The sequence below is a fragment of the Fukomys damarensis genome, unplaced genomic scaffold (genome assembly GCF_012274545.1).
Source record: "Fukomys damarensis isolate Sample0158 unplaced genomic scaffold, DMR_v1.0_HiC HiC_scaffold_6, whole genome shotgun sequence".
In the NCBI taxonomy this organism is placed as follows: Eukaryota; Metazoa; Chordata; class Mammalia; order Rodentia; family Bathyergidae; genus Fukomys; species Fukomys damarensis.
The window spans coordinates 12,178,805-12,185,995 of NW_022900918.1; positions in this window are offsets into that span (position 1 = coordinate 12,178,805).

Consider the following 7,191-nt stretch of genomic DNA (forward strand, 5'->3'; position numbering starts at 1 on the left):
GCCCCATAATTTATTTTTGAAATATCATACTGAGATTTCATCTTGATAATGTAAGTTCCCTGCTTTATCCAACTAAACTTTAGCCTAACATTCAAAGCTTTCCAAAAGATTGTCCTGGGGCCATGGATTTAGCTCAGTGGCACAGCACCTGCTTTGCAAGCACAAGGTTTCAAAATATTATCCTAAACACTGATTTAAAGTCTACTCCGTGCACTCAGAAAAATGCCGCATTTGAAGCAGGTCACTTGCCATCCCTCTTACACACAAACGCTTCGCACTTCCATTCTTTTCTTGTAGCAGTCAGCTTCCCAGCACTGTCAATCAGCAAATCATCATCCATCTCAACTGATTGTTCAAATCTCACTCTGAATATGTATTGGACATAATTTTTGTGACCACATGACTCCTACCCCTTCTACCTTCCAGAGCTCATGCTTGTGTTTCTAACTGGTACAACCCAATTCACATGCAGAGACTATGGAAAAATACAACTTTTTAACTTTTCAGCTACTCTAAATAGAAGGATAAAATGCAAATTAAGAGAGAACATGACATACGAAGAGAATATATCAATAAAGCAAGCTGCTAGAGAAGAAATGTAAATGGTACACATTTATGAAAAAAGTTACATTTTATCATTTCAGAATTGTAAATTAAAACAAGAATATACATATATAACTTCTAATATTTTAATTATAAACTGTAAAGAGTGCAATAATGTGAAAATTCTTGTGTACTATAAAAGTATGGATAACTTATCTGGAAAATGATTTGGCAATAGGTACTAGCACCTTCAAAATTATTCAGTCCTTTCATATAGTATTACACTTGTAAGATTCTGACACAGAGAAATAATGTGGTCTTCAATTTGATTCCAGGAATAATTGGCAATGTAAAAAAATACATAACTTTATTCAGTAAGTATAAAGAATTAGAAAATAACTAGTATCCAACAAAAAGACAATAGTTAAGTAGTTTTATATCACATCTAAACTTCATATTATATATATTATATTTTATATTATACCTGTACTTTATATTACAACTAAGGTTATTATTTACCTTGGTAGCAACATTGGAAAACATTTGTGTTAATGAAAACATGTAGGACACAAAAACACATATAAAATGATGAAGCTAACTTTTAACTCTATCAGTAGTCTTCATGTAACAGAAAAGACTGGAAGAAAACACGGAGAGGTGCTTATATACCATATCTCCGATGGAGGGGTAATTAAATTTAATCTTAATTTCTTCTCATTACTCTGCATATTTCCAATTATTTGACAGCAACACCACACCTTCTTCAGAACTGTTTAAAATAACTCAAAATTATCATGTAAAAAAAGTGAAAACAATTCTTTAAGAAATTAAATAGTGTATATTTTGCTCATTCTCCTTAGTTAAAAATGTTTAAATATTTCTTGGTGAATAAAGGGCTTTGTTCCAACTTGCAGGTGAGATTTAACATGCCCTTCTTCTAGGGAAACTATTTTTTTCACCTAAAATAGGGAAACCAGATTCAAAGCTGTGAAACTTCAGTCAGCAAGGTTCTTGGCCCCCTAATGTGTGGTTCTCCTCACATGGCAAGTCCAGTGGAACATCGTTCTATATCTATTTCACTGGTCTAATTTTTGAAAAAAAGTGGAAATTTTTGGAGAAAGAAAAAAATGACGAGATTTCTTCATTGATAAGACAGTATTTTCCACTTATAACAAAACTCCCGTGAAATCAGGAATCTAGCAGATATCATATCTTGTGAAATGATCATCTTAACAAAAAAGTTTTAGAGAATGGTGTGCTCAAATATTCCCATCTTAGGAGAAAAAGCTACAAAAAACAGAAGCCAGAGGGCTCAGATGAAAACCAAGAACTAAAGTGAATAAAAAGCATTACTTTGTACAGGGCATGTGTTAAAACTAGAAACTATGTGTCCACTTTTTTCCTCTTTACAATCTTTGCATTTGGAATACCCTGTATTCACAGAGCTTTTCCTGTTCTTATATTCTCTGCATTACCCCAAGTAACCCCAGGTACCCACTCCCTCAAGTCCTCCCTGCTCACACCTGCTCAGGCCACTGGCTTCCAGCTGGCTTCTCCATTCATCCAAGTGACTGCTGTGGTCTGGGCTGCCTACCCAGGAAATTGCAAGAAAATCTTCATCTTTGGCCATATCTTTTTTACCATATATTTTTACCCAAGGTCTTGAGCCATTTCCAGAGCACCTCTAGGTTTTTAGCCTCCTTTTTATCTACATGCCAATTAATTTACATGGCTAAAAGCAAGGCAAGAATCACAAATTAAATGTCATCCTATTAGCTTCATTCACTTTGTTAAGCTTCTTTGAAAAATTGCCACTGTTAAATATTTCAGAGACTCCTGGATTTGGCTGAGGCAAAATTCTAATAATCACATGGACTCTGTTAGCAGCACGGAAACAAGATGGATAAATTTTCTCTCAACTTTAGCCTTGGCATCAGTTCTGCCCTGGAGTCTGTTCATACAGAGCCTGGGGAATTTGTATAGTTTGGCTGACAATTTTGCCTTTCATAAAAGCTGAGATGATTATTTCCATGTATAGTATTACACCTATAAGGGCAAAATGTAATTTTCCAAAACTTCATTTTTTCTCATTTTCTAACATACTCTTGAATTAAACCATCACAGTTTATCGATCAGAATTGCTCTGGTTACCTTTGTACAATTATAACTACATATTGTTACCCTAATGCAACCTAAAACCATGGTACAGACTGGCTGGAACAAAAGGAGCTTTCCTCATTGTGTGATTTTTATCTCAATAATAAGCCTCAGTGCACCAAATTGATTTGATTTCTTATAAAAAGAATAGCTGCCGCTGCAAATCCAAAATAATAGATGGTTGACATGTGACACTAATAGTGGCCAATAAAACAGCTACAGGAAAATTTTCCCAAATGCTTTGTAAATTGATTATCTATAATACCCTATGATAAATTGACCCATAATGTTATCTGAAGGCTATTTATTTAGGCAGAAATTCAGCCTGGGGAATTTGAGAAACGAAATCCCAACAGTGCAATGATGATAGTAATATATTTTGCAGTCTTCCAGAATGGCAGATATTAGCATGGTTTAGTAAGTTGTTTTTGTCCATCTGCCCTAGAATAAGACTTTCACTAATATCAGGTTGGTCAAGATTTAAATCTATTCCAAATAGCAACTTGATCCGTTCTCTAGAAGCACCTCAGACTACAGTTGACTTCCTCTACAGAAAGAATAGGAAAAGAAAAGAGTCAATTTTCTGACTTTCCTATTTCATCAGTAGAACTTGCATTAGACCAGACTTCCATAGTTAAAATTAATTATATACAAAATTTCCTTTTGGGGGGCCAGGGATTTAGCTCAGTGGCACTGCACCTGCCTTGCAGTGCAAGGTCCTGAGTTCTATCCCTGTACCCAAAAAGAAAAAAAAAATCCTTTTTGGTAAACTTACAACTGAGCAAGACAGGTTCATCCTTTTTTTTTTTCATTGTCTCTTTCATATGTCCTATTCTTTGCACTCCTTCAACTCAAAGTACCATCCCAAGTACTGCAGTCCTCCTTTATGTGGCCTCTCAACCTTCCCTTCCCTTCCATTCTGCCTTTTGAACACCATCTGTTCAGTTCTTCGATGAATCCCTGTTTCCAAGAGCAGCAGTTTTCCTGTTGTTTGCCATTATATTATATATGCTGTGTTCTGTACAAGCTAGAGTGTAAGACTTGGAGTCTGACTCCGGCATTCTGTCTTTATCTTTTCTCTGTATCTCTAACCAAAATTGGTTTCACGTGCTCCTATTTGCTTTTACTCATATGGAACCCATCATTTATTTTTGTATATTGACAATATTTGTGTCTGTATTGTAGATTTAGAAAATGGCCTTAAGTGATTCCCACTTCCTCATATTCATCACCTGCTTGATTTCCTTCCCTCGAGTGTGGGCCTGGCCTAGTGCCTTATTTCTACTGAAGAGAATACAAGTGTAATTGGATGCCATATTTGTGATTCAGTTATAATAGACTGTAACTTCCATCTTACCAGTAGATTCTATTTCCTGCTCATCTTGGACACTCGGACGAAGTAAGATACCATGTTGAAGAGACAGCAAGGAGTGAGTTGAGAGTAGCCTGGGGCTAAACAGCAGCAAGGAACTGAAGCCATAAACCCTACACTCACTGAGTGGGCTTGGAAGTGAATCTTTTCCCAATGGAGGCTCTAGGTGAGACCAGAGCCTTGACCGACACCTTGATTTCAGCCTGGGAGGGAGCCTGGACATTGGGCCCACCTAAACCACATCTCGATTCCTAGTCCACAGAACTGTGTGATAAATTACTTTAAGCTGCTAAACTTGGGGGTCATTTATTGCACTGAAATAAAATAAACATATTTTACCTCATACTTAACAATAGCCTCTCCAAGGCAGAAACTCTGAATGGTAAAACTAGGCCAAGGAAAGTGCTTACACAGTATATGCTAACTGTCAGAGTAACTAAAGGACTTTACTGAGCCAACTTCCCAAATTGTTTCACAGAATAAATATCCTCTATCTATGTGTAGCTTGTACTACTCTTTAACGTCAAAGCGCCTGCTTTGATGTTTGCCTATTTCTCTACTCACATTTCTTCATTTGTTTCTCAGGGAAACATGTTCATGTTCTATTACTTTCCATTTTTCTAAAAGGAAGCATGATTAACAGAGGGGGAAACAGCAAACTTGAATCTGCTTTGGAGTTAAATAAAATAAACATTACAAGTTCCTTCTGTAAAATGTGCTTATGCAATAAAAAGAATGAAGATAGTATCTCTGTCATTTAAAATGCTTTGAGCCACAAACAACAAAAATGAAACTCATGTGATTCATAGTGAGGATGAATAATTATTGCATACTAATAATTTTGTTGGCATCAGGATTGAAAATTCAAGCCAGTCATCAAGAATCAAATATTCCCCCACCTTTTTCTCTGTTCTTGGACTAGCTCTCGCATCATTGCAAGGTGGCTGCTACTAGTGATCACATCCAGAAAAAAAGACTATTCAACAAAAAAAACCTCTTCTAGCCAATCTCTTCCTTCATGCCTCTTTTTTAATAAAACAACGAAAATTTCCCAGAAGCACCCAATAGATTTCTCTTAGCATTTTAACAGATACAAAATTTGGCCACGTCACTAACATGTCTCAAATTAAACTCTGTTAAAAGGAATAGTACAGCATAGATTGCTGATGAAAGGACAAGACACTACAACAAAACTGCATTTTCACCAGAAAGAAAGAAGGAAGATGTCTACTTCTAGCCACAAAAGATAAAACAGCACATGATTTATTGCAACAATATGCTCATGTGGGTTTCAGCAGAAGAGGCAATTACTGTCGCCTAGGATGATTTGTGATTACGATAAAAAGCTAAAAAAAATTAGGATATAAACCATTATCCATTTAGGAAAGTTATCTACCTTTCAAAATTTACTAAACTTTGCGACTGTACTAACATTACCATCAGTTCTTATTTTTAGTCATGGAGTTCTTTAATTATGGACTTTAAATTAATTTTTAATAACACAATTTGAGCAGAATTATATGAACTAATAAGATCGTAATCAATGTTGAAACATTTTTTTTCTTGAAAAGCCAAAATAACAAAAAAATTACTTCCCCTTTGGTCTCATATACTCTTAATTGCCCTGGCTTGTGCTGATTAAATCAAAAAAATTTGAGAGTGGGCCCCTAAAAACCTTTGTGGTGGTTGGAAGGTGCTAGGAGATGAAGTATTGTCTGAGATCAAATAATTGGTGAAGTCCCAAAACTTGTCTAGTCACCATAGATCATGGTTAAGAACATGAAATTTGAGATCAGGCCTAGATTTGAGTCTCAGCCTCGTATCTTATTTAGGAAGTATGATTGAACCTCTATAAGCCAAAATTTCTCGGACTTTAAAATGGGGATCCTCAAAGCAATCTCACAGTCTTGCTGTGAAAGTTAAATGAAATAATATCTGTGAAACAATGAATACAGCAGTAAGCACTCAAAAACTGTCAGTTGTCATTACTATTTAAGCTGTTCTTTAATAATATATTTTTATCAAGTCCCAAAAACTGATTTCTTCAATCTTCCACAACTATGCCTTAGGATAAGGCAAGGAGCTAAACTCCTGGGGTAGGGATAGGATACAGATAAAGAGGGTTCCAGAAGAACCCTTGCCCCACTTCGCATTTGATTCCATCAGGCCACCTCTCTCTCCTACAGGGAGAGAAGCAGAGGTGGAAAGAAATTTAAACTCTTGGTTAAACACTTGTCCTTCCTTAGCAGATTTCTCACAACTTGCCTCTTCATCCCTCTGAAGGGGTTCAGATATCTGTTTAATTTCACTGACTGCCTATGCGTTGCATTTAAGTTTGCCCTTCCAACTGAGGCTCTTTGTCTTTCCAAGCAGCTTCCATTCACTGGCCTTGGGTGGAAGAATTGCAAATGTGCATGTGCCCAGCAGTGTCTGCTTTTTGCATCTGGCAGAGCTGAAAACATCCTTAAACTTCACAATATATTTCATTCCATAACTTTTTGAGCAAGTGAGTAAAATCCTCATAGAACACTGAATAAGAACAGAGATTAAGGACTTTAAGAGGCATTTATTTCTTAAGGTTTTATTCACACTGACAATTGGTTTTATAAGTGGTGGATGTGCCCTGGTGAATCATCTTTTCTTTGCTTTAAAGAAATTTAAATTCATTGAAAAGAGGCGCTCTTGACTGCAAATTCAACCTGTTAATGTTGTTGTCAGCCATCACAGTCATGGGGTTCCAGTCCTAGAACCCTACTAGGATGCAAAGATTATGGGGCTCAAGTTTTAGGTTCTATGTGTGATGTAATCTCCAGACTTGATACCAAGTGATTTCCCTGGTGTATTTTCCCTATTTCAGTTCTATTGCTCTATTTTGCTGTATCCATAAAGTCTTTCAATTATCTTTTAACAAAGCTATATTAGCATCTTTAGATATGAAAGATTTATCACATCCATTTTTCAAAATGAAAAGTAATGTTTGTAAATACAGAAGTTAAAAGCAGTATCTTGAAATTCTATTATTTCAATAATTATCAGGCCGTGGATTTAGCACAGCAGTTCGGTGGCCTGCCTTGCAAGCGCAAGGACCCGAGTTCAATCCCCAGTACCAAAAAAAAAAA